At 45.8% G+C, this 24870-nt stretch overlaps 1 protein-coding gene across 5 annotated transcripts in view; it reads right to left on the bottom strand.

Annotated features, from left to right (window-relative positions):
- LOC122397993 (protein Fe65 homolog) overlaps window positions 1–24870 on the bottom strand; it is a 158994-nt gene that overhangs the window by 132273 nt on the left and 1851 nt on the right. For all 5 annotated transcript variants that reach the window (XM_043397547.1, XM_043397545.1, XM_043397549.1 and 2 more), the window contains exon 2: window positions 12220–12276. The gene's annotated coding sequence lies outside the window, so the exon portion shown is untranslated. The remainder of the gene's footprint in view (window positions 1–12219; window positions 12277–24870) is intronic.

Raw genomic sequence — 24870 nt, 5'->3', positions numbered from 1 at the left:
AACGAAAACAGTTATCCTATTGGCGCGCAATGACTGATCAATCAGCCTGTAATGCAAGATATGTAAAATTTATGCGTCCCTGGGATCGCGCACGCATTTCTTTCGCCGATTGGTGGGAGCGAGGCGTAACAGATCAGACGCGAGAAATGCCCAGGGAAATGATCTCTCGTTAATTCGATCGTCTATGCACGGGCTATCTGCGACATACATATTTCATGGGTATTCGGATTACACCGCGAGAAATCGCTGCGGAGCTCGAGTTCCAGAAATTCCTGATCGGAATTTCGAGCGCGTGCAGCGCGCATTGGCGTAACACCGCGACGGTGTACCGACACTGATTGTCATTCTCAACGCGCCTTTTCGAGAAATAACGTACCTACAAACGCCTGTCAGTTTGCAATCAATTTCGATTCCATTCAACATCGGAAAATTCAATCTCGTTTCCTTATCGTAAAATTCGATTTTACCTCGTTGACTACGAGAGGGGGGGGATTCATTTTCATCGAAAGGCACCATTTGCCTGTTTATAAATATCCGAAGGGTTCCATGGCCATCGATTTTACACCGAACATTACAGGGAATAGAATAAACGTGTAATGCAATTTGCGCGGTACACGACCGGAATACACAGTTCATTGCAAAGGGCGTGGATGGGAGATAGTGTGTATTAACAAAGTGATTTAATTTTCGGGCTACACGGCAGTGGCTACGCCGTTGCAAGACGTCGAGTTCCAGCTGGAGGGACGACGTTTTATTGTGTACTATTCTCGCGAAAAAGCATACTGTGCACAGTGTGCGAGCGAATGGAATATTCTATCGAGACGGCGTTGCGAAATCTTGGATACCGTCGCGACCCAGGTCCGCAGAATTCGTTTCGAACAATCGCTACGGAATCGCAAATTTATCGCCGAACGATACATTTCGCGCGATAAATTTGTTAAATGATACCATGGCACGCGGTAATTGAACCGTCGCTGAAAATTAATGAATCGTTAGGCGTACTTGGGCCATCATATTATAAAATTCGATAAGATCATTATTTGTCTCTAACTCTAACGAAGGATTACTTGTTTACCAAACGTAAATTCAAGTTTTATATAGGAAGTAACGAATGTACCCAATATCTCGTGAAACAAACATTCCTGTGCATAATATTTGATCCAGGAAAAGCCGTGGGCGTTATTAATATTAAATAATATTGCAGTTTCAGTCGGTTAACAAGTTTCGAATTGATCGGTGCAAATATTAATAATACGTATCCGTCGATACGGCACATCGTTTCCGCGACCTGAAAAGCAGAACGTTGCGATATCGCGGGGCTGAGAATGAATTAAACGGTTTCGTTTCCTTTGAGAAAAAAGAAAGGAACAACGATGTAACGCGAGAACACGATGAAAACGAACTTTTGCCGAAGTTTCGGCGTCATGAAATCCGTTGGAACGCGTCGAGTCGGCGTCGGGGTGCGAAGCAATCGCGGGGGCGCGATCGAGCGGTGCAAAATTGATAAGCGCGCAACGGGTTAAGTTGAATCGATAGCAGGGTTAAAACTTACGCAGTCGAAATTACGGTGTTCAGACTCGAATTCCTTTTTCCCTGATTGCACGCGATTCGGGCAACGTTCATGATCGTCGAATTACACCCGTTACCGGTACGAATGAATCATGACCGACTACGAATACTGCGATACCGGTACTGAGAAGTTTGCAGATAACACCGGGGAACAGGAGGGGTTGAAGGAAGCCATCGACCAGGAGCGGCAGACGAACGGGCGCCGTGACCACCCCACCCCGACCCCACACCATCCTCCTTTTATTCAGCGGCTTATCCAAAACTGGAACAACCCCTTGCTCGGGCCGCGAGCACGAAACGTACGAGTACCGGCCACCAGATATTCCTTCCACCTTCGCGGCCATTCATAAAACAACATTTAACGCTGCTTTTAACCGCTAAATACGGGGTGATTTACGACGGTATCTGCGCCTTCCACCGAAGACTTCATGGTTCGTTTAGCTCGTGCTGAAAAGAAAGGGTCTGCGGATTAAATTGACCAACGCGTTGGTACGCCCTGGCTATTGACTAGACCAGCGTTTCTCAAACTTACCCCAGCGAAACGTTTACGTAGAAACCTCGTTCTTAGAATCAGAACCACGATACAAATGTACGAATTCGAATATGGTTGCCTATACAATTATCTCTCGCAAGGAAAAATTTTAGCAATAATCCGCAATAAACGAACCAAGAGTTCAATTCAACGTTTCGGTTTAACAACGTTTGCCCGCGGACTGATTACAAATTATAATGCCTCGCGGGGCACGGATTACTCGGCTTCGAATATTAATTTTGATTATGTGCGACGCGAAGTAACCGGTGTAAAATCGAGTTGACGCAAACGCGCGTCACATATTACAGTATTGCGCATTATTCATTTCCCTATGATTAAATTCCAATTATCATACGGGCGACGAAATCGTCGAAACAAAGCTAGCCGAGACCGGGGACGAATTATCCGCCGTTTCGATTTTCGCGCAGCCCACCGGCGAGGAAGGATTACAAATTTTCAAACTCACCGACGTCGTTCGCAGCCGCGAGTTTCTCCTGTCCCACCTCCGTTCGATTCCCGAGGGCCGTTGAACTCTTGGTGCATTCACAAAGTAGCTGAAGTTCGCGCAGGTCGATAGATATATAAACGAGTCGTAAGTTTCTCGGTGCAGGACTCCGTGAGCACTCTCGCGAGCACGTACACACGAATCATAGAGGATCGTTTCACCCCTCGTGTCTGGGTAAACATCGTCGACGCGTCGTTACCAGCTCCAATCTCGGCTGTGCCCGCGAAAATCCGACGGGACTCGATATCACCTGCCGGAAAATCGTGACGTCGTCGAAACGTCGAGCTTATACATACATGGTAAACTCGAGCCCCCGATATCGCGACGTCTCTCGTTCGCGAAACTCCGCTCTAGCCTTCAGCGTCTACCCTTCGACCCTGGATAGACTCCGTTTGATGACCCGCTTCGAGATAGGCCTCGAGACACATTCCACGGAATATCAATCGGAGCGAAAAGGAACACGAGCCCACCTTCGAATATTCCTACCACAAACGCGAGTCAAGTTCCAAAGATAGAGTCTCAGTCTCCCTTCTAAAAGATTTCGAAGCTTTAAAAAATTTAACGTCGATCGTCGAGTATAATCGTTTCTCGAACGGGTAGAATCGAAGTTAGCAGATCGAAGGTGTAAAATTTTCGCGTAATATGCCGAGGGAGGACACAGAGGTTCCGTTGATGAGAAAGCTGAACGAATCTTTTCTATCTCGACGCGCAACGCGCCAAACAGCACACCTAGTCGACTCGATAAGAGGCGAACGTCATTTGCTCCCCCTAACTCGAAGGCGAAACGAAATCTTCTAAATCGAAGACGAGTTCCCCCGAATAAGAATCTCGTCATTAAGATTTTTGATTTGAATGCAAATAGGCTGCTAGTTCCCCGTATCTCCGTTCCGTCCGCCCCTTCGGGATATTTCGCACCGTAAATGGAAATAGACCTTATTTTCTGAAGCGAGCCGGAGAACTCCGAACGACGCGAACGTTCGGCGTAAAGTCGTTTCGCGCCGAACTTTTGTAATCAGTTTCTCGCGGGGCAATTACCGGGACAGTTCCGTTTCGCGGGCAATTTTTGTTTCGCGCGAAAACGTATTTCTTTCAGATAGATACGTCATTTATTACGTGCTCTAACCCGAGGGGCGTTAAATCAAAATACAGACCAAGGTACACGGTAGTTTAAGAGACTTCATCACGTTGCAGGAGTTTTATGAACTTGTTCCTAACGTTCAAAAAATTATCAAACGAATTCCAAGTACGTGAATGCGAATATTTACTCGACGTTTCATCGTACCCTAAATTTCATTAGAAATTATTGTATTACCCCCAATCACCCATCTAAGTTTCATCCTAAGACGGTCAGAAATTGCACGAAACGTCAGGTAAATATAATAGCAGAACGTGCTTGGAATCGAGTTCATTCCTTTAATTTTGTTTGACCGCTAAAAACAAAATGAAGATACGTCTGTGATAGGATTAGCTCTAGAACTTGTGCACACCTTGTTAAAAGATGCATCGAATAAATCCGTGTGCAAGGGTTTAGTAAAGATCCCGAGTGGCGCTATCGTTTGACGTTCGTCGACGTAATCTTTTCGAATTTGAAAAATCCTCGGGGGTCAAGGGACACGCAGGAAAGCTGAAATGGATTTAACCGCGGTTGGCACGGCCAGGTAAGGCAAGACATATAATTTACTGGTTTCTGCTTGTTACGCCGACCGCACGACGCCCTGTCGCCGCGGCGTGGCTCGTAAAGACGACAAACTCGACGTAATTTTATCCCGTCTAGGCGCGCCTATATACACACGCGCCCTTCGTCCTTCGGTCAAATGAGATTTTACTTGGCGGCAGGTACGCGTTGCCCTGCGACACGCGCTAACAACACCCAACGATGAAAATGAAACGGTTTACGCGACCTAACGGCGCTCGTTCTCGCCCTGGTTTTTCCTTCCGTTTCCCTTACCGTTCGCTCCTTCACTCGTTACGTCGAAACGCCGTTTCCGTAATCTAACGTTACGTCCCCTAACCCGACCGAATTTCTCTTAACGAGAAAGAAGACGACGGAGAACGTCGAAGGGAGCCACAGAGAGCAAGGGAATACGAACCAGCGACGGGTTTACGGGTTCGCCGCGACGCTCAAAATACGAGAATAGGTTAAAAGGTTCACCGAAAGGAGGGGATGAAAGGGAGCGGAGTTTGCCAGCGTTGGTAGTTCCGCTTTGTAACTCGCTACGACTATGAATACCAATTTAGTTCGTGCTTGTGTAATTAGTAGACTGCGGGTATTCGAGCAAATATAGTTGAAGGAGAATATATTGAAAAAGAAAAATACTATAATTTCTCTTAGGCTCTCCTATTCGTTTCGCGAACCTTCAAACCTATTTTCCCGACACTACGTGTCACGTGACCTGGGTCCATTTCCCGTCGCGAACGATGCTCGCGAAAAACAATATCCGACGAAATTAATATAAACAATAACGGCGGCGGACGTACGCGCGAAAGGTTATCGCGTTTCGATCGGCGACTAACAACGCCAGATTACACGGGAATGGGTTTTGATACCGCGATAGCTTGGCAATAGGATTTGCGAGTGAGTCGAGGTTATCCCTTTGGAAGGAGAATTTACATGAGGATTTACGCAGTTTGCTAGAACCGGGTGAATAGAGAGAGGTGGGAGCACCTACCGGGGCCCCCAATGTAAATTCAAATATATTTGACGCATCATTCGGCAACCCGTTGTACAGGGAAATTTCCCGCGTGTCGTCGCGTCGCGACGATCCTCCATAGCAAAATGCAGTAACGTCCTGCAAGTTGTTACTCGATCGAAACCAAGTTGCGGAAGCTTAAAGGACCCACCAGAACTATCCCAATACTGTCTGATTTCGACGAAACTTTCCCGAATTGTACCAAACATATTCTGTTATATGTGTCGAGAGGGTGGAAACCAACCCCAAAGTAAGAATAAACAAAATACTTGGATTGCTGGCGATAAATGAATAAGTAAAACCGAAGGACAATTTTGTATGCTGCGTTCCCTCGTCAGACATTCCTCTGTCCATGGATCAAGGTGTTTTCTGCCAGGCGGAAGAGGGAATATGCCACGCGTCATAGCTATATAATTACGTTCATTAAATTCTCCGCGCCTTCTGGACGAGCAAACTGTTCGCTATTTTAATTAAAAACTTTTCGTTCGGCCCCCCCCTTCCCCCTTCTTTGGTGGGCCGGGAATTGTGCAGCGTATTTAGAGCGCGAATTCAAACTCAAGCGATGAGGTAAACCAGCAGGTAAACCCGGTTAGTGGACAGGGCAGCGGGTTGATTGATCGCGTGTCAGGTTCCAGCCAACCTGGCGCCAGCACAGAGTCTCTCAACCTGGCGCCACGCAGGTACTTCGACGCGGAACGATCTGTCCTCGGTCTCCTATTCGCACGACATTCACGAGTAAATTTTCTGACTCATACTTTCCGCGAACGATCTATAAAAGAAATACAAATTGATCTGTCGGGAGCTTTACGAGAGTCCTTGAACTCTGCGAATAAATTATCCTATCTAATCCTCCCCCATCGAAGCGCTATCCGATATGGTAAACCATTTTGTCGACAGTACCCGGAACAATAAACGTTTATGTTTTTAAACGAGACCAGCCAATTCCAACGAAAATAACAAACGATATCTCGTTCGTTGTGTACTTAAATCTCATTAACCCCTTGAGCGAAGACGAGTGTGCGCGCGAATTCATCAAAATATTAAAGTACTCGAACATCACATTTGCTCGGGGAATTTAATTAAAACTGAAACATGTTACTTTTATTCGTAACAATTAAGCGCGCAAAGCTGCGATTAAATTAAGTATTCCGAATGAATACGTTTGCATACAAATAAATCATAAATTATACAGTATTCAGCTGCTGTCGGGAGAAAATTTAGGAGCTTCTAAAGCCTTATAATTTCGTTATTCCTGATTTTCCTCTAACCGTTGACATCTAAAATCACCCCTTAAATTGTCTCCGGATAACAGGTTTAAATAATTTTTCGATCGGAATCGTATCGATGCTCTCGTCTCGTTTAATTTAATTTCGTTCCCGATTCGACGTCGACGAATAAGAAAATCACGCGATAAGAAAACCGCGAGTTTTCGACGACTAAAAGGACGGAAGGTACAAATCACAGGCCTTGCCGTCTCCATCCACGTTTCTGTCAGTCACTTATTCATTCGGTCTCGTTCACCATCGACTCACCCCCGCGCCGACGGACCTTTTATTTGATCGACGACTGACGTTATCGCTGGTAATATTGGAGAGAGAGGCGACTCCACCACTTCCGAGCGATCTGGCTCGCTCCATCAAACATTCATGCCGTCGGCCGCGAGCTCGTGTTGCCGCTCCGTGAAAATGCACCCGATAAAATGCACCGGGACCACCCTGCGCGGCACTCTTTTGTGCGCGATATAACGTCGCCCGTCACCGTTAATATTCCTGAGGTTAACTTCCGCTGCCAAACAGCTACTTTTCGAAAATTGCCCCGATAATCGATCGATTTTTACCCTTTGCCATACGCTCACGTCCATCTTAAGTAGCGACGGAATCGATCCAAGGACATTGTACTTATTAATCCTTGGACGATCTCTGTAAGAGATCCTACTTAAAAATTAATAACATCCCTTTAATCTTTGGTTGCGTAAGCGACACGTATCATCTAAAATAATTTTAGCTACTAATGTGTTCTCCTGGAAAAATTTTAATGGGAGATTCTAGAGGCCAAAATAGGACGAAAATCAAGAATATCAATTTTTCCCAGGGGTGGCCGAACACCCTGTATATTGACAAAGTCTGAGCAACGAGAACAGAGATCTGTCTTGTAGGTCAGCTGCCGTTAGCCGCAACGTCATATCGTTTTATTTCTGGCGAGGATTGTAAACGTGCATCAAACTTGTTGTAATTGATACGTTATCCACGCGTCTCAAACCGTTTGTATCGCGTCGTTCGGTGGATTGATAGGAGGGAATCAATTTGTGTCGTCAATGTATCGATAGTAACCGTCGTCTCGGTCCCATCACTAGCCTCGAGTATCGAATTAACCGCGATCGATTTCCAAGGGGACGAAACTTGTTGCGGGGACGAGTCTCTTCGAGGAAGCCCAGCCTCGGTTGTAATTTTAAAAACCGTGAACGATGAACGACGCCGAGGCAGGCAAGAGAGACAGAGAGTGGAAGCGAAGAGGGTGGACAGGAAGAGAGACTTTGAATATAAAGAGAGGAGAGTGAACTCTAGACCACTTCGTCACACTCGAGGGAAGACAGAGAGGGCATGGCAGCTTGTTCTACTTTACGATTCTCGGAACGAACGTAGAGAAAACTCAGGTACCGTACATCCCCGCGTGGCTAAGAGGCCGACCCGAAATTTTCGCGGAACTCCGGCAGATTTCGTGTCGAAATAACTCCCAAAGGCTGCGCCCGCGAAGCGTGCCTTCGCTACAGACGCGACCGAATGAGCTTTATTTCTCGAACGTCTGCTTTGGACATTCCTCACCAGCTCCTAAAGCGACCTAATTTATTAGACTACTGGTTAACTTCTTTCGTTATTTTTGTAAACTAATATATGCTTCAAAGACTAGATTAAAAACGAAACTAATTTGAAATGTGCATTTTATAGTTGGCGTCCCCGACGATCTCCCATCGACTGAAATTTTACGATGTTATATAGCTGATCTATTTTATGGACGCGTTCTAAATTTCATTGTAATCTCTCGAAACGGTTTCACGCGACACAATTGCTTAATGCAGAGGAAAATTCAAAAAGTATGAAATTCCATCCAATCGTGTATCACGATTACGGAGACACGGAATATAAGTCGTATCTCGCAACTTCAATTTCGCTCGAACGTCTCCTCGACTTCGGAAAATTGACTTAAAAATACTTCTCTGCCGTGTGTTGGTTCAGTTAATGAAAAAGATACAGAATTCCCGGTTGAAACTTCGTAACTACGTTCTTAACTTGCTCATGCAGTGCTTGATTGATTGAATATCGACTCGGTGTGCAATGCCCGGCGATGATTCGCGTTAACTTCCGCGCGTTCGTCGTCGGAATCGTCGCGGAATCGCAAGCACGTCGTCCGTGCATATCGGAAGATGCCGGCTCTGCGGGCATTCGAATGAGGAATGCAAATGCACCCGGCCCTGATAGTAATATGTAGATTATCCCCAGCTGGTCGAAAACTCTCTCGCGACCAACCTTGCTCGCCTCGAACGTATTATACATACTATATCCGAATTAAATTCCACTCGTTGAACATACTTTTATGTTACTTCGCTTTGGACGATCGAAAACGGTTGGAAGGAGAAGATAAAGCTCCACTACGATGTCAAAATGACGTGAGTTTCGCTCATCGAACCATAATCCGTACAGAAGCGGCGGCGAAGTATCGTTACATCGCGAAAAATAGAGTCGATGGTGATTGACGCGTTGACAGACAACTTCATACCAAACTTCCTATATTTTTACATCGATCATTCAAATTGGAATTACTCAGCAATGCTTCGGATAAGTGCTCTCTTCTCCTATCTCCGGTCCTCGTTCTCGTGCAGTGAAAAATCGAATGGGTATACGAATACGTCGAGACAATAACGAAAACAATTCGTCTCAATAATACCGCTCCTGAAGTTTCGATATTATTTTATCGACGAGCTTGTTCGACGGAAATAATACTGCCATAAATCATTGAAATTCCGCGCAGTCAAATGCTCCAGTTCTTCGTTGCAAGCAATATCGTCGATTCGAAAACCAAGCATTCACGGATGTTATGTATGAGATCGAGTACAGTCAAACAGAATTCCAGTTTAACTACGACACTTTAAGTCAGCGTAATAAAAAGAACAATATTATAAAATTTATTTAGGAACGATAATTTCTGCCAACCAAGTTTTTTACTTGGAAACTTACAAATTCGAGGCGCGAATATCATCCATCCACGACTATCTATCAGAATTATTCTTCGACCATGGACGCGTAAACGATTAACAATCTATGACGCGTTCAATCTCAGCAACGTCATACGCTGATTTATTGAAACGACGATTCCGAGCGTAGATGGTACTTTGTCATCGTTACTTCCGCGCGATGTAAAAAATTCACAATTAATCCGGCCGGGTCTGGCAAATTTTCAACGTTTCAACGTTGTTTCGTCGTCTGATTTATCGGCCGAAGAATCCGTGACAAGGTTCCCGAGTTCGGGAAGCCATTATTCACCGACGAATCGGTACATCTGCGGTGAACATCGTGTAATTCCTCAGGAACGAGGCGGATTCTCGAAGCGTCAGGTGGTTCCCAAACCGCACCTGATCGATAGAAACGAGGCTTAATGACAGGGGCGCCATTGATGGCCGTCCAATATCCGTCTTACACGAGCCCGGGAACACACGTGGTCCATGGTAATTGACGCCGTTCGTCATCTCTGTTCGAAATCCGTTCCCGTTTTCTCGCGCGAATAACCAACCTAGCGCGCGGCTCGCGAATTCTTTCCACGTACGTGAAATATTCGCGACATGTCGCCGAAAAGTTCACCGCGCCGCGAAACTTTTCCGCGAAACTACGTTCGTTCGATGCTCGAGAGTTACGACGACGCTTCCCTTTCTTATATATTCCTTGGGAATACAACAGCTTGGAACTACGGACGCGACAACAAACTCCGTAATTGCGACACCCACTCGCGACCTCGATCGAATCATCGACCAACGAACGCGATTCGAACAACACTTATATACTTAATTTCTAACTAAAATTCCTAACTCTAACGCGATTGAAAATATCTCCTGAGATCCTTTAATAAAAAACGAAGGCATAGCGGTGGGTTGCGGCGACAACGAGAGGGGCGAAATATTTATGAAAAGGGATCACGATTTAAATTAAGATCCGAAAAGTAACCTTCGGCGGGAAGTAATTTTGCGTCGACAGAAGCGAAAAGGAGCTCCCCCTTATCCGAGGGAGTCGTTACCGCTAAAGTGGCATACTTCAGATATTCCTCGCACGTTTTTAAAGTGTCCCGTGTCAAAGAGTTCGCTGAGACTCTTCCGAGGAAGCAGCACGAATCGTCGTCCACTCCCCAGAGAGGATTTTCCTGAATTCGTTTCAACTGGATTTCCTATCCACCAGTCAGGTACACTTCAGCATAAGCACATACACACACACACGGGAAATGTGAGTGTCACGCAAGCCGGCACGAACGAAATGTATCTTCGTGAAACAATATTTTCGTTTCCCTCTCGCGCGATCTGTGCTCGAACTGTTTGGCGGAATACACTTCGAAAGAGAAACGTACACCGTGTATTATTACCGTCGAATCGAATTTCATTCGGCCAGATTCGACTGGAACTGGAAACTCGTTCCCTCGCGAACCCTCTGCCGGATGTTTCTAAGGTTTCGAGGCGTAGATTGACGCGGATCCTTTTGTTCCAGTAATTTAGATACTTGTTTTTCTTTTTTTTATGGAATTTTTAGGTTGGATTATACGGTAAGAAGGGTTCAAATTTCTATCGGACGTCGATTGAATTTCTGAACGACGGTGAGAATTTTCACGAGATCGGGATTGGATAAATGAACAGGTTGGGAGAAGAAGGTTAACACGGCACAGATGGAAGAGAGATGGTCAGAGAGAGGCGGAGGGCGAGAATGGGTTGGGTTGGTGATCGATTGCGTCGGTACATGCACAATAACAGGGGGATGGAGTCATGTATCCGGGCTAAACAGCCCATTTGCCCCGCACAATGGAAGCGACGCTGCTGTGGGCTCGACTTAATTACCTAGAGGCTGCCTTTGGCAGAGACCAGAGAGGCAAAGAGAGAACAGAGGATGCCTTATCGGAAGCTGCCTACACCTAAGCTCCATTTAACCGACTCCCAAGAATGCAAAATTCACTGACAAATCGATGCTCCTCGATGGTAAATTAATTTGCGCGTTAACGGAACTTGAGTTTCCTAACTACCATCCAAACGAACGAACAAACTGATCGAAACAGGCTCGTTAACCAATAATACGAATGGATTTACCGACTGATTAAATTACACTGAAACACGCTATTATGCTCTCTCGAAGCTTTTAGCTCTTACTTTAACTCGTCAGTCTTCGTTCTACAACTCTTTAACTTTCCACCGCTCCAAATAGTCTCTTTACTCGGTAACTTTTTAATTCTCTACTATCTTCCAGTGAAGACACGCTAAATACACGGTCTACTTGATTTTTATATTTTGTTTAATCTCAATTTGGCTAAAAGTAAGTGCAGAGATTTCTGTCGTTGGCGAAGAGAAAATCTAGTATGCGACTGTTTGCGTTAGCTACGGAGTTTATCTGTCGCAAATTAAAGGAGCGCAATATTGCCATAAATTGCATTACGCGTAAAGTTCGAGCACTCTCAAAGGCGCACTTTCTTTACTTATCTGCAGCATGCAACGGGCGATGCATCTCGGAAACGGAGCAGTAAGAGTTCCTCGGCAAACAAAACAGTTTCCCGATAGTTTCGCTAGTGTGAAAACGAACAGAATTAGAGCCTCGATATTAGTCTGGGACCAACGGATCCTGGGTATGTGTCGCAGCTGAAGGAAATTACGAATAAATTACGAATCTGCGTTTGGTGCTTACCGAAGTTCTCATAAAGTTCACCGTTTTCAGTAGGCCACGGCATTAAACGGGTTATACCTGCAACAGAAAACGCAATATACGTCAGAATGACACATCACCTATTTATTTTGAATATAAACAAATGAAACTTATCAAGAGATTACAGTGCTTCCTTATAAAATATTTCAAGCGAACAGAATTTCTATTCCATCTCGAGCGATCGGTTTATATTTTACTATTGTTCTTAAAATGGAAAATTATTTCCTGCGGAAACGTCATTCCGCAAACTCATAGAATGACTGAGTTTCCTCTATTTTTGATCGTGACGGTGGTTCGCTCGAATAACTGTAAATGCGACGTACTTTTCGCGACAATAGGGCGCGAATACCGTGGATTTAATTAATCGTTGGTAATTATTCATGCGGAGAAATGTTTCCCGATAATCGTGTAACAAGCGATATTCCGCCTGCGCAGCCCGGAAGATCGACGTATCTTTGAATGCCTTTAACTTGGAACAGAGTAATCGCTCATGCCTGAATGGCGGAAGATTTATCGGTGCTTTTAATTATTTACGCTTCCCGGTGACTTTTCACGCTTGTTCGCGTTTATATCTACAACGTATTGATATTTGCTTATGCTTTTTGAAACGAAGATAACCGAGTAAACAAGTAAAGATATATGTCATCATGACAACGCGTGTTTTATCTGTATAGAAATATTTATCATATTTATGCTTAGAAAAAATGGAAAAATCAGTCTGTGATTTTATTTGTTGCGTTCCGTCTGCTATAAAAAAAAACCAGGAAAACTGTATTGGACGCCTCGTGACATCTACGCTCGAGTCGAAGGCCTTCTATTTCAGTTTTCTATCTTTGTTACGCAAGAGAAGAAAACAGATAAATGAAAAAAAATCCGACAAACACAGAGGCTATTTACGCGCGTGTGCATCGAGCGCAAGTCTGTCTCCCGCGTCTCGGAACATAGCGACTCGAACAGGTTCTCTGAGTGGTTTCTCGTGTTCACCATCGGCGTGTACACATAACTGCGCTAAATGTACGTGTGTGGTCCCACACATTCCACATTTTATATGTATATCTCATCGTCTGACGCGTCGAGTACGCGGAGACGCGATTTACTCGCGGAAGAACCAAGTGCTCGCGAACAGATTCGATAAAAACTCACACGCGCGCGCTGTTAATTAAATATTCGGGTTGAAAATCGGCCCCGTCTCTCTATTAGTACGGATACTGGAGACTCGACAGTGTTTCCGGCTGATACCGAGCCTCGATTCAATTGTTAAAGCCTGGTCGAATCGCAACTCCGGATTATTCGTCTCGCCGTGTCCACCGCAGCTCGTATTTGCTTTTCACCCCAACGCGTATCTTCGACCTCCGACTCTTCACCCTCTTGCGGCCAGGATTGGTTCAAAGGCTCATAGAAACACTCTCTAAAATCTTTCAGTTGAAACACCGCTCTCCGGAGACCGTGGTCGACTCCAACCAGCTCGCTTTCACGTAAATAGAACTCGTGGCTTAATACGTGGTTCGAGCAAGATGGACAAAAATTCCTTTGAAACGTCTTGTTTTGATACAATGAACTTCGCGGAGTCAACGAGGCGCATACAACTCGATTATGCAGGTGCTTCTATTCGATAACGAGTGTATTAAATCCCAAGTAAACAAACGACTACCGCAGACCTCGTACAACGACTCATTCATATAGGCAGAGACATCAGTGTTAACGAAAACAAGCACGAGAAGCATGTGGTGGGGAATTGTAAAGATATTTGGTTGTTTCTGCAAACAGACTTTGTTCTGTGACTTCACCGTACCTCACGGGGAACACTATCGTTTTCTTTTACTGCTTTATTTTCGGACGCGTCTCTTTGCTTTCCGTCCAATCCGTCTCCACGACCGATCGGTTCCACGGGCGTCGAAAAACACGAAAGGGATCGCACACGTGTTCGCGGAAAGCGAAAATTTGTGGCGTCGTTCTATGGAAAGAAGAAGACCAGCTAGAGAGCACAGGACGCGAAAGGTAGTCGAGGGGGTGGCGGAGAAAAGGGGCGTTTGCGACGTAGTGCATCTTTCTCTGATTTCCCGCGGGAGAAGTCGCCTGGGCAACTTTCTCCTTCGTGTCGAGGAGCGAAAGAGAAGGAAGGACGGACGAAGAGAAGGTGGATACAGCCGCAACGTGTGTCCTCGCGAAGCATGATTTATTTTATTGCTTTTCAAGAACCTAGCATAATTTCACCCCCCGGCGTCTCTGCCGGCAGTTATTTACCCCTCGGCTGCGTATAGAAGGACGGACGAAACGGATCGAGGATCCCCCGCAAGAGATCAACAGGTACAGGACTGCCGTTATCCCGAGTCAAGACACGGGGACCGCTATATCCCGGTGCAAAAATACCGTGCGCGATATTGGGCGCGTAAATTTTATCGCCACGGAGGAAATTGCGCCGCGAAGGTAACGAAAATTGCGTGAAAATATTAGTCGAAGAAATGAAATGACACGGCGGGGACGGAGAGCCGAGGGACGAGGAAGGTTGAAGCTTGATTTAATTAAAAGGGGCACTAGTAACGACGATGCAGTAAATTGAAAATTACGGAGTGTACAAATCCTCTTAAATGGAATATTACTAGGAGGACGGCACCGAGAGAACGCGACGAATTCGATTGTTTTTGACTAAAGCTACGGCAATAAATTAATCCTCTTTAATGGACGTTCGAAACTTGCTGGTATTGACGTTTAAATCCCATCAGGCACGTCCACTTCTCCGACCTCGTCGACCCCCGCCCGCCCCTGCTCACCGATTTGTTTTCGTTCTGTATTAACGGATCACCAATAGGTCCAATAGCTTAAATTGATTGCGAATCGGTACGATGGAAGCCGCGGGCTAATGAAGAGTAACTAGAAAACGGGGGAAAAAAATTAATACTTCGTCCAAGGCTCCGAGCACGCTTTGTCTATTTACTCTGTTCGTTAACGGTGCCTTCTTATTTACCGCTACGTAAAAGTTGAGCCTCCGTCGTGTTCTCCCACGGTTTATTATCTTAGGGATGTTCCGGCAAAATTGTGGCCAGAAATTTGAATAATTGACAAAGTTACCGGAGTTTAAAGCAGACGTTGTGTTGCTGCAAAGAGTGATGATCGGAAGCATTAAAACCATTTCTCTCGGAACCACATTTTTCAAGCTTACGGAAGCGATATCTCAAAAACTAGCGAAGCTTTCGACTCGAAAGTTTAATAGCTTGTAGAAAACATGACTGCCCGTACGAACTAGATTTATCGCGGTATCTGCCATAGTTTCGTTGCTAATAAAAACGAGCAAAGCGTACAATTTGTCGTATTTTATTTCGTAGAAACATCCCCTGAAAGAATTACCACTGGGTACAAAATGTGTACATTTCCTCGGAAGAGTTATGCAACCCCTAAGCGCAGCGTCAATTTTTTAAACGCTCCATAGGTACGATAAATTCCTCAACGACCCTGAAACGACTACTCTCACCTGCTTTCGTTCTCGTTACCGGGGTTGTATTTCTTTCTTTGGCCCTGTTCGACGATATTAGCGTCACAGTTGAAAGGATACCCCGGAAGAACGTCAACCCGGAGCGTAATATACTTGCTCGGAGCCTTTTCCGAATGCACGTCGCCGAGGGTCGCGGGGGTGGCGGTAACGGAATGGAGAAAGGAGATAGCGGCAGGGTCGTTCCAGGAAATTTCACGGAGTGGCGCAATAACGTTTCTTATGCCACGTTTCCGGAGTGGCGTGCTGTTGGGAGCGCGCGGGGGAGGTGGTAGCTTGCAAATACTCACCGCGTGCACGAGGAAGAATGAGAGTGCAATAGAGAGGGTGAAAATAGCAGGGAAAAGGGAGGAGATGCAGTCACTCTCTGGCATGCAATTAGGAGCTAGGCATCGCCCTGGAAAGGATCCCTCTCTTTCAGTGTTCCTGCTAGGATCCTCTTTCTCTTTCCACCCCTTTCGACTCTGTCGCCGTTCGCCGGTTTTCTTCGTTATTTCTCTTTCTAACCTTCGTTCGATTATATACGTACACAGATTTCCTCCCTCGCGCGTTTTCCTATAATCCACGTCGGCGCCTCCCGACGCACACGCCGCCGATAACGACTACAGAAAATATCGGCTCGACAATTGGACGATCATTCCCCGCTGATATCGAAAAACCGTGATTCCCGATGCAACGGACCGGCGGATATTAAATACGTATCGCGTTAACTCGATAACGGAGTTGTTATAAATACACGCGCGTTCTCGACGTTTAAATTTCACGAGTTAACTCCCTACAACCCCGCGTAACTAACTGCGTTTTTAAAAGTTTCATGTTTCCACGTGCATCGAATAATACACTGTTGAAAGTTCAAGTTAACCTGCGGAAATACACGCTACTTTAGGGAAGACCGAGAACTTTGAGGTTGATTCCAAAAAATTTTCTTTTTTACGCGTAACACGATTTATAACGGAAATTTTTGAGATCGTACTGCCGCGAGTAAAACGGTAACGTAGCGAACGAGAATGGGCAGGAGAGTGGAATGTGCAAAAAAAAAACACACACACACACATATACGCACACAGAAAGGTTTGAAACATTGCTGGCCGCGCAACGGGCGAAGGGGGTGAAGCAGATAGTGCCATTCAGTGCTACCAACGGATGATTCCCGCGGGAACGGGAGGGTAAACACTAACGCCAATCCTGTTTTTCCCACTCTCTTCCTCTCTGTCTCTCTCGCACCGTCCGCCTATCTGTTTCTCGTTTTTTATTCGCTTTTCTGGTTCTGGCAGCCTCCCACCACGCGACGACGCGTAATAACGATAATAAATCGTCTCTGAGTGATTTAGAGGTTCATTTAGCTGGCGAAACTTTCGCGAGAGAGCACCGGGGGCCCACGGTGGCAGATTATAGAGAATAAGTCATTTCCGTTCTTGTCAATCCGTGAATTAGCGACACCCGACATCCGCGGCGCGACGATTCCCTCGCAAATTGCTCGGCTCTTCGTTTCACGGAATTTTCCCTGTCTGATCCGAACGTTGAAAAATTGCGACCAGCCCGTAGGTACGGTTCGCTAGGAAAACTGTGTTCTCCCGTTTCAGCCAAGTACCATTCAATGGAACGCGAGTCGGTCTCGTTCGTTTCGTACGGTTTGTACGACGAAACAATGACCGCGCGATGAAACCGTTCGCAACAGAACCGACAAATACTGTCAGTTAATAAAGTATCGATCACTCGACCGACTGTCGAAGCGCAAGTAAAACGAATCTTCCGCGCAGTAACGAACCAAAATAGACACGGTTAGAACGCCAATAAAATCCGGTATCGATAACCGCCGACGAAACTAGCTCGTTGATATAAGACGCAAGATTCTATTAACGGAAATTAACGAACGCCATGCACGTACGGCCACTGTACGTGTAGCCAGCGAATAGAAGCTCACTTTCGGGACGAGTTCCTATTTCTCGTTTTCCCTTAGGTCATTCGATTCGAGCAAACGCGAAAACAATGGCTTTAATCTCGGCCGGTCACAATGCACGACTCGCTGGTATTTCCTAGCCGATAAAGCGCCAACGTCCGCCGGTCGACCGGTATTGAGAAAGACCCCGAGAACAGAGTGCTTCGTCCACGCGCCCGCGGAGAACTAAATTGCTACGCCCAGCGATTATCATCTACCCTAAATAATTCCGCTAAATCGCGCCGGCTCAACGCGTGCTTTTAAATTCAATTCGAGACCATTCAACGACTCGCGGTATATTTTCCCTCCGAGGCAATCCCTGAAATAGGTTTCACTCGTATATTAAGAAACGATACACGAAGTTTAGACATTATAATCGATCACCGAAGTAGCTTCAACGAGCTGGTTTAAATACGTGCACTACTATCCAATAAGATGCTCGTTAAGAGTGCTTACGCCAGCCAGTCGTGAAATCGGTTAATCAAGAAAATATGCGGAAAAATAGGATGTAGAGCCACGGAGGGTCGCAGGTTTCCCGTCGCCTCGAAGCTGAGCTTCGCCCGAAGGCGAATACACACGCAATGTTTATCTTCCTTGTCTTATTTACCGTGTCTCCGACTCGACTAATAAATGAATCGATCGATCGGTCGTCGTACGTGCGAAAGGGGACAAGTCGAGGGGCAATTTCGTTGCGTCTGATTTTGTGTTCGCCGCGTGCGCCGGCGGACGTACACGGAGTTAGCTCCGACGTAGAAAGAGGAAGGAAAAGGCGGAGGAGGCACGTCTCCCGGTATCTTTACGACCTCCCAGGGACATAAAGTGGTGTTATCCCTCTGTAGCTGGTTCTCCGGCAAAGATGGTGCACGCACACGCACTCGCGTGACACCGTACACACCTACGAGCCCGACACACGCATCAGCGCCACACGTATGGTGACACGACCCTTTCTACCAGTTAGTCTCACCGAGATACCGGGATAGCGATAGGACATCAGCCTTTAAGCATCACCCTTGAACCGGTGGACGCTACAAACCACAATATTGTCGGAAGAAAGGAGGATAAGCTGATCCTGTTACAATGGTACCTTTCCTGAATGGAGGTGTCGAAATTGTTGAATCTATAGAACAGCTTTCGGGGCCCAAAGTTCCGTGCGTCTTTTGTACACGAACGGATACTAGTCTGCGAATAACGGGGCACCCGGGGAATTGTTTCTGTCCTACAGCAAAGTTCCTCCGTTCGCGTATGCATATGCATGGCCCGCGTACGGGAGGAACCGTCCATTCGACGGCGTAACAGGTGTACAGTTGTACACCCATCTGCGAGACGCGATCCTCCTTTCCGGTCACTCTCGAATATCAGAGGTACCTCAAAACTGCCGTATAATCGGTCGACAAAGCAAACGTGCGAAGGTTTCGTCGTCCATGCGTCCTCTCGAGAGTTGATATTTTAGGAACGTATTCTCCAGAGCTTCGAGACGCAATAAAAAGGAAAGGAGATCCATTTTTATAAATCGTCAAGGTTGTATCCCCCTTAAAAAAATGGTGCTTTAAAGCCCACGCGTAGACGCGGCGAGGCATTTCTTGACCTTAAAACTTTAACATCGCGACGGACCGAGGTATTTTATACGTCTGACAGCTGTCGATGGTAACGTACCCATCATCCGGTCGGTATTACGCGCGGCCATAAAGTTACGCTATAGATCGATCTCTCTATTACGTTTGCTCGGGAGGGAATCGTAAAATAAAATCCACGAGACGCGATGCTTTCGAATTTTTTAAACAGCCGACTCGTTCGGCGCGCGAAACGCTACTGTCGGCGGTGCAACCATGGAGCGTGCAAGGGAGTAATGGCACTCCGACCCTCCTGCTATAAATATCCATTTTTTAACCACTAAAATTTTTTATACCTAACAAGACAAGAACACTTCTTTCGCCGTGTTTAATGGCGGGTCGTATGTTTTTCAAATTGAGTTCTATATTTCGTTATGGCGCGTAGCCTGTTCTGGACTGCGGATCGTAAAGGAACTTGTGCATCTTATAACCAGTCAAACTACGTTTCCAGATATAAAAATAAAAATTTCTTGGTGTTTGCAAGTTTGGTACAATAATCAGAAGCAACTCAGGTGCGAACGTTTGAGTCCCTTTTGTCGTAGCTCTGTTCTCCCTGCCGTTTTCTCTTGTTCTTTTGTCCCTCTCGCACTTGACGCGTGAGTAGAAAAAAAGAGTGGTAAAAATCGTCTGTCTAGATGCTACGCGTCTCCCGAGTGAGATAAGATCCGCGAAAAAAGAAGGCGAAGAGGCAGTGGAGAGAAAGCGAGAAAAAAGGTCGCGAGACGTCGCTGCGAAGCTCGCGAATGGAAATTGAATTTCCAGGTCGAAAGTTCTCGGGAGACTCCCTCTGTTACTTGGCCCGCTGTAACACAACGCGAAGAGGTTTCTGTAAACCATCGCTGCGAAGACAAAGTCCAGGCCGAGTTCCACGTCGAAATTAGTATTATCAGCGTTAAGGAAGACCAGTTTGCTCCAGCCAGACGAGTTCGTTACGATTACGGTTCGCGCGGAACCACCGACGCGTCGGTTAATTTTTCTTCCTGTCTTTCCGGGTCTGATATCTCAGATTTTCATATTTAAGTATAAGAGACATTACCCTGGTTAAAATCTTCAACGACAGAAACGTAAAATACAATCAAAATTGCCTTTTTATATGGCGTACGAAAGCTTTCGTGAGCGACTGTACACCCATACTAACATCCATGGACAGGGAATTTTGTAACTGGTTTTATTGCAGTTTTTGGATCGAGGACACTTCAAAATATCGAGAAACGTAAAAAAAAGCCAGAGGTAGAAGATCAAACTTTTTACCAATAGCAATACTTCCCCTCTGTTACATTCAATAACAACCGGGTATATGGAATAAAATAAATATAAACATCAAGTGGACCGAGAAATCGAGTGATTCGAGCAACGTATTGTACATGGTTGGTTTAGAATATTGACTCTAACACAATTTATAGAACTATATAGACGTTATTGTTTAACGAGTTTCCTCTAGCAAGTCCGCAGCCTTGCAAATATTATTCGGGCGAATTTGCTGGCTTGAGTATTCAGCGCCGTTACTTTAAACCGTCTTTTCACTGCAATTTTCTTGCGCGAGAGCCTCGGTGCCGCCGCTTTGCAAACTCTTGTCGTGACGCAGGCACATTCAACGAGTAAATTACACGGTACCAGGGCGCAATAAGTAATTACAGGCGTGTTAAAATAAATATTTCACCAGTTACGTCTTGGCCCTCCGCGATACACGCCCGGTCCAATGCACCGGATTTATTTCCTCCGCTCCCCCCGCTACGAGTGAAAGATAAATGAAGCTTTCGGGAGCCGAAGCATTTTCTTCTTCCCATTCCCGTTGAATATTTAAACCGATCTCTGTCGGAGTCCGCGATCCACGTTGTTATACTTCATCGACTTTCGTAAATCATCGATCCATTATTGAATTTGATAGGGGCACGCGTCAAGTTCATAAATCCAGCGTCACAGGCCAGTTACTATCTAAGCGATAGTCTCCAAAGTAGCCGTACTATCAGAATTAAGTGTAAACCTATAGATTCGAGGATCCCTTTCGGAATCCTTATGGGGTCGTTATCGAAGGAAACGACGCTCAGAGAGAGCGGCGTTCTGGTCAATAGCAGTTAGCGGTGCACGTGAGACTGGCACGCAAATATTGATTACGGATAGTCCTTGGCGAAACCGTCGCGAATAAGCTTTAATATGCATTGTCGACATCAACTCGAGATCAGTAATAACGAAACTAGAAAAGCCCCACGAATATTTAAAACGCTCAAATGCGCGACAGTTACTTTTAAAACAACTTTGACGTCCTTCCTAAACAGGTACGCAATTTCATTGAAACTTTTCTTCGTATCCTTGAGCGCGTTGAAAGTTGCAAAGTGTCGCGAGGAACAGTGGCAGAGACACGGAGTCAATTATCAAAGTCGGGAACACGAAGAATCGGAGGAAAAATACCGGGGGCGTACAAAACACGGTAAAATATTATTTCCACGGTGATGCGCGACGTTTGCGTTTGATTAAAAGAACGCAAAAAGGGAGGAGATATTTTCTAAGCAACCCTAAAATTTTTCTTCCCTCCTAACTGATCTTCTTGAACATCCAGACACGCCCTTCATCGACCGTTCCTTTCGCGGATTAAGCTCGGGATAAGGTGGTATCCGAAGGAAAGTAGGGTGAGAAAGTCAAGGGCAAGGGCGTGGGCGTGAAACGAAATAAAATGAGAGTATATAGGAGGGGGCTCTAACTGGAACACATTTTTCTATACGTCGAAATAAGGAAGATGCATGAATATCTCTTTCGTTGCAGCTATTGCGTTTCTCGTTCCTTTCCGTGATCAATTATTCTCTGGACGTTCTTCGAGTTGGTTTACGAAACGAATACGGGGGATCTCGTGAAAATATTTCCTAGTTTCCCGTATTCCTCGACGGAAATAAAGAGACTTAATCTCGGATTAAATTTCGGATCAAGCGATATTCGAGAGTGACTGACAATGCTGAGCTGCGCGCAAGAGGGTGTAAAGTAAGGTCGAACATGGGGTGTTAGCGTTTTACCTGCTGCTTCACCCCTTTCTGCAAGGGAAAGGGCTTCCTACGGCGCTTCGCTAAAGAAATAAGCCCCTAAATTTTACGAATTCCGAGAAGCTGAGTCTCGTAACGGTCACCATAAATTCATGCCTCCAGCTTTTAGCCCTGCCGGTGCTACACGTTACATAATCAGCTTTAGAGCACTAGTTAGCTATCAGCGAGTGAAAAGGCGAATAAATTATACAGATATGTGTATATGAATTGGTGCTATTTAACGAACAGCATCAGGATGTAAATGTATCGATGTAAGAACGTTCTATTTAAGTTCAGGTATTCAAGATTTATCATAAATCAAATTAAATGTAGTAAAGTTGCGGTACTGTAGAGTATAAATACATAAATGGCTTGTTACTACTATAACCAACGAAATCGTCGACGACGAACGATCAGATTCGTTTCGTCGGATCGGGAAGAACAGGGAAAGTTTTCGAAAGAAAATTCTCGATGCAAATCTGAAACTAAACTTTGCTTGTCCACGACTCGTCGGGTCTGGGGAATGTACTATATGAGTCGAGCTCGACAGAAACTTCAGCAATTACGATGTCGAAAACCCAATTAACATAGCCGCAACGGTCGCGTATTTTCAATAGAGAACACGAGAAACTTTCCACAAAGGGTTATATTCTATACATAACGGAGTCAAGTTAAACAGTAAGAAGAAATTACTGGACCGGCATTGAACGGGTTAAAAATCCCGAGCAACGACTGCAACTGCCACGGTAAATGAATCGAAATATCGTGCTTTAAATGCTTCGCCGTTGTTACGCCGAAATTACTCGAATTCGAAGGAGAATGAAGAAGGAAGTCTGGAAAGGAGCGTAAGCATGAAACACTGAACTTTATAGTTTCCTCTTAATTAGAGCACAGTATCCAGATGTACAGCGCAAGGACCTTCTCCTTCGTGACCCGCATACGGCATTTGAAAATTTCCCCGTGGACTCGGCGACGAAGAACGTGGGATCACGCGTCATCAAACGACAAAGGCAGGGGGAGGGGGTACCAGAGAAACCAAGAAAAACGAATCGTGTGTGTAATCGAATTAGCCCCAAGATTTTTGTTTCCGTTAATAGCGCTCCGAAAAATCGACTGTCGAGATGCGGACCTATTTCGGTCCATTCTCTCCCGGGTAATGTCTTAATTGGATTATAGGAAGTCCATTTACCGGTTGTGCGTGCCTTGGGACAGAGAAAACACAAGGGAAAAAGCACCGAACGAAAGTAGGAATTTCGTCCGTCGAACTTATAAACGATCGGGCCGCGCGTCCCGATTTCATTTCACGAGCCGTCGCACATCCCGACGTTTCTTCCTCTTCCCATCATAATTGTCATAACTTCCTGCATTTCCTCACCCTTCTATATCGTCGATCGTTCGTTTTTCTCTTCACCAATCCTCCGACTATACGCGTTCACCGAATACGACAGAAACGATCCTCCTTTTCTTCCGGCACCGCCGCCACCGGAGGAAGACATTAGAAATAAATTACCGAGACGCGTCAAAAACTGATAAAGTATTCCCGAAGAAGCAATATTAGCAAAGACGTTCGCGGCAATAATTCTCGCCCCGCGAACGAACATTTAACCACCGGGACGGATGAATTATCGCGTTCGATGAATCGCCATCGTCCTTATTCTATTAGGGGGATCCTAAAGTTCGTTGAATATACCGTTCCTTACGATCGGTCTGAGACCTTGGCTCCTTTCTAGTCGTAAGAATAAGTACACTTGTAAAATTACTAATATTTAAATCTTTCGTATATCAAAATTATTCCAATCTAACTGTCGCTCGTTTAGAAATTCGACGCACCCCCGTTTGATTTTGGTTGAAAGGACTGAAATTCTCGAAGAAGGCAGAGGCTACGAAAGTTAAACGGGGAAATTTCGTAGACGTCCAGTGGAGCTCGAGGGACGAAGTAACGAATTTCAAGAAACATTAGGCTCCCTTCGTGACGAAGCGAAAGGTCCGTCCAGCTAGGGGGCGAGGCTGGGTTAAGGTCAGACCGAGCCGGCCGAGTCGGGATCGTCTTGGTCTGTAACCGATCGTAAGGGGATCGCGGAAAATGTCGTCGAAGGAAACCAAGGGAGACGGAAACTCGAAGAAGGAGAATCGGAGAGAGCGAGAGAGAGAACGTAGTATTGACGTTGCGCCCGCTTTTAAATATTGCATCCAAGTCACGTTCAGGACCGTATCCTCTCCACCCCCAACCCTGGAGCCCGGTGCTCCCACCGACAACTTCGAGTCACCCCCTTCCCCTTTTTCCAACCCCACCAGCCAAGCGGCTGGGCCGAACGTCGCATAACTACCGCAAGGTTTCCAGGGAGACAAAGGAAAAGCCTGGAGGAAAGAAGACAGGACGCGAGGACCGTGGAACGCGTGCGAGCGGGAAAGAGGGACAGGAACAAGGGGAGATCGAGGGAAGAAAAAACATCCGTGGCCAGTCTCTTTCACCCCGCGGTGCGGCGTAAAGAAAAAAAAGAAAAAAAGAATGGAGAACGAAGGGTGGAAGCGAAAAAAAAATAATGCACGGAGAGCGGTTCTGCCGTTTGTGCGGGAGACACGTTC

Source organism: Colletes gigas, unplaced genomic scaffold (assembly GCF_013123115.1).
Source record: "Colletes gigas isolate AHSC1104 unplaced genomic scaffold, ASM1312311v1 Colletes_gigas_Sc00010, whole genome shotgun sequence".
Taxonomy (NCBI): Eukaryota; Metazoa; Arthropoda; class Insecta; order Hymenoptera; family Colletidae; genus Colletes; species Colletes gigas.
Note: the sequence above shows the minus strand (reverse complement) of the source record. Positions and strands in the feature narration are given on the sequence as shown.